At 28.1% G+C, this 4,054-nt stretch overlaps 1 long non-coding RNA gene across 1 annotated transcript; it reads right to left on the reverse strand.

The window, feature by feature from the left end:
• Positions 1 to 2,280: 2,280 nt before the first annotated feature.
• On the reverse strand, positions 2,281 to 3,765 carry LOC112765747 (uncharacterized). Its single transcript, XR_003183897.2, has 2 exons — positions 3,605 to 3,765; positions 2,281 to 2,886 (listed from the first exon to the last, which is right to left on the reverse strand). It is a non-coding gene; the product is annotated as an uncharacterized lncRNA (long non-coding RNA).
• Positions 3,766 to 4,054: the final 289 nt, after the last annotated feature.

Genomic DNA, 4,054 nt, shown 5'->3' on the forward strand with positions numbered 1-4,054 from the left:
ACAATTTTTTTAAGGATGTTACTGTTTGAATTTGATAAATTTCTTTGATTTTAAGTTTTTTAATAATATTGATCCTTAAAACAAAACAAAAAACATAAAACAAAAAACAAAAAAATGCAAACCCAAAACATGTCCAACTTTCTTCGTGAAAACTGACATGGCCACTTAGAGGGAATTGATGCTGGGGGTATGCAATGCGGCAGCCGGCAATGCCCAGAGGGATTTTTACTTATTAGGTCTCTTCTTTAATTCTTTTTGTGTGACGAGGATGATATGTAATTGCATTATTTTGTAAAAAAAAAAATATCCTATTTATTATAGAGACAAAGACAAAAGAAAAAGAAAATTCGCTTATTTTGGTAAATATTAAATATTAGCAAAAGAAAAACTAACAGAAAAGATTGGAAATTCATAAAAAACATTATTTTATAATTTGAGTCATTTTTTGTTGGAATTTTCTTGTTGTTTTTATAATTACTGTTGTCGCAAGCTTCTCACCTTCAAAGACTTCCAAATTTTTCGCATTCTATAAAGATACAAGAAAGACCATAGAAGATTGTCCTCTTTCAATACCTTTACTTGTCGTCGTAGCAAAAGTCTAAAGATACTTATAAGAAAAAATATTAAATTTAAATTAAAAAAATAAAATATTTATTATATTAAATTATGTGGTGAAAATAAATACAAGTTTGATTAAAAAAATCTTAACTAATATAAATATAGACTTTTACGAGCTCTGTTATTAGTTCTTAAATCTACATAGAATGTGATCGTATAATTTTTTTCTCTTCTCTCACTAAATTTAAGTAATTTCTTTATTTATAAGTATTTTCATACAAAAAAAGCTCATTTAATATATCTTCTTTTTAGATATGAAAGATCTATATCTTTATACTTAAATCTTTTATAAAGAGAAAAAAAAATACCCAAAAAAAATTCACAACAAAAAAATTATTGAATTTGAAAATCTAAAAATTAAAAGATTCAAAACAACAATGATGAAAAAAAAAAGGGAGATAGAAAGAGAGAGAAAATAAAAAAGAAAAGAGAAAGTGGGTAAAAGAAAGGAGAATGCAAAGTTTGAATGAAAAAAAGGAAAAATAGGGTTGAAGAAGAAGATAGAAAAGGAGATATGTTTTCAAGATTTTTTTCGGTATTCAGAGGTTTTGTTATAGGGGATTGTGAGTTTTGAGGTGGGTTACAGTGGATCTGAAATTTTTAATGGCGGAGAGAATTATTTCAGTGGGAGTTGGAATTAGTAAATCAGCTTTATGAGGTTCTACAATCAGTAAAACCAACAACTGAGAATGAGAATAGGGTGATATGAAAAATTGATAAACAAGGTATTTATTCAACTAACTCATTTGTACAGGTGTTGCAGACAGAAGTACTTCCAGAGAATATAACAAGTTATAGTTTCACTAATACAATTTGGAGAGGATTTTGTCCCACCAAAGGTTGAGCTATTTACATGGTTTGTGCTGGTTGGCAGAGTGAATACAAAAGAAAGATTGTAGATTATGTGTTATTAACGAAGATGATCAGGTTCAGATGTGTGTTTTATGTAATAAATCTGTTGAGACTAACTTTCACTTGTTCATTGGATGTAAGTTTACTTGACAAGTGTGGAATGCTTGGTTGTTCGCTCTGCGAAGGATGTGAGCTATCCCAGGTACTCTCAGGCAACACTTTGAAAGTTGGATGACTTTACCAGCGACCAAGGTAGAGAGAAAAAGATGGTTCATTGGCTTTTTTGCTGTCATTTAGACAATTTAGCTAGAAAGAAATGCGAGAATCTTCAACAATCAGGAATTAAGTGTGGTGGAAATTATTAACAGATCCTTTACAAACTCTGACGAGTGATTTGGTGGTGAATCATTTGGTTGTTGATGGTAATGCCGGAGATGACTCGAATTAATTTGTGCTATTGTAGAGTTTGTAACTAATTGCTTCTTTTTCTTGCTCCATCTTATTGTGTTGAGCTCATTTTACTTCAACAAAAAAAAATGCAGGTATATTGAACTTGATACGAAGCTAATAGATTTAATTAATTCCACACAACATTGATTTTGCATCTTCTCTAAAGCTTCAATGCCAATAATGAAGTTAAAAAGTATTTAAAAAGAAAATATGTGATCAGTTTGCTTCACTTTTACTCGATCGTTACAGTAAAAAAAATTACTTTAATTTAGTTTATCTTCTTTTGGGTAAATTCTTATATATCCATGTGCCATAAATATATAATTATGATGTGTATATTATTTATAAATCTTAATCAAATTATTAATAATTCTAAACAATATTTATTACTATAAACACATTACATCAATTTCGTAAATTACTAGTTATACATTTACAACTCGGTATACTCATTACTCAACAAGAAACCATAAACATACATCAAGAAGTTAATACCATTCCAATAAAGGACGAATGAGAAGATGATGAAGCAAAAATTAATGCATATCCATGATTGAACTAATTCAATTCACTATTTAAATAAACACACTTAATCTCAAGCCAAGCACAACATAAATGATTACTTAGAAGTAGATGATTTTTTTTTTCTTTAATTATATAATGGTTGGAGAGTTATACTACTAAGCCTTGAGAAGATGATCATTAACCTCTTTAGTACCCTTCTCGTAAAATTCTAAGTAGCCGTATGGAGTTTTAACATGCTCATTGATCTTCTCTTATATTATTAGTTACCTATGTGACAAGTCCAATGTTTGACCGAATCAGTGCAGTGCCAGTCATCACCTTCATGCAAGTTGGCTCCATGCACTCTTTCACAAATGTTTTGGATATTGTGGAATTCCTTTGCCAAAATGTGGAACAACTTTGAAGCTGGTACTTGGATCACAACTTCTACACTAATATTACCTGATATTGCCATGTTTGAAGCAAGAGATAATGTAGAGATAGAAATCACTAGATCTAGAATGAGAGGTTGTAAAACAAGTTCAAGCCTTATGGAGATTTATATAGAAAAATACTATATTGCCATATCAATCATTGATTGAAAAAATATTTTTAGCTATACGTAATTATTTATGTCATCTAGTTTAGTTTGTGATTCATAAATCAACTCAGTTTATCTGTAAAAATGGGTAAGTCAAGTTAGTAAAATTATATCTTATTATTTAAAAATAGGTCAATTTAATTCTGTTCAAATAACTAATAAATTAAATAAATTCAAATCGAATAAGTACGAGTTAACTCGTCTAACCATTTTTTGATGTTTGGTATATTAAGTTTAAGGAATTTATATTATGCGCTTTATTATAGATTTATTAACTATTTTTAGATTTTAGATAATTTATTATCAAAATAGAATGTATGATATTTTTTATTTGTATGGATATTAAGTAAAAAAATTGCTAAAATTATGTAATAATTAAAAAATAAAAAGAAACAAAAGTGAGACAAAGGAATGTTCTTAACATACTCACTAACCCTTTTTCATAAAATGATTTTCTGTTAAACCATGTTAATCTTAACAAGCTAAGTGTTCTTAACACACCCATTAATAAGACTCTATCCATATAAACACATGAATTCAATGAGATATTGAGAACAGAAGATGAGATTTAGCACTTACTGAATGCTGCTCCCCCACCCCTATCTACAAAAATATGATTGAAGACTTTCTTACGATGCAGAATCAAAAACAAATAAAATCACGCGTGCTGGTCCCTTGTTATGTATTATTATATGCCATCTCAATTATTGAATACATATCGTAGAAGGATTATTAGCTATATATGCATGTGTTGTGTACGACTATATATATGAGGCTGTGGCTTTTCCCGTTTTTCAGTTTTTGTATTACTATTTTCTTCAGAGTAAAATTACTGGAAAAAAAACGTGTTACTGTTTATTAATTTAAAATAACAAAATATAACTAAGTAATAAGATTATTAAATTAAATATGAGATCAAAATTAAATTTTAAATTTTTCAGTTTGAATTAGATCAATTCATTTGATTCTAAAATATTTTTTCAATGATATCAATCCTAAAATCAATAACCTATTTAAACAAATTAAAAA

This window comes from Arachis hypogaea, chromosome 17 (assembly GCF_003086295.3).
Source record: "Arachis hypogaea cultivar Tifrunner chromosome 17, arahy.Tifrunner.gnm2.J5K5, whole genome shotgun sequence".
In the NCBI taxonomy this organism is placed as follows: Eukaryota; Viridiplantae; Streptophyta; class Magnoliopsida; order Fabales; family Fabaceae; genus Arachis; species Arachis hypogaea.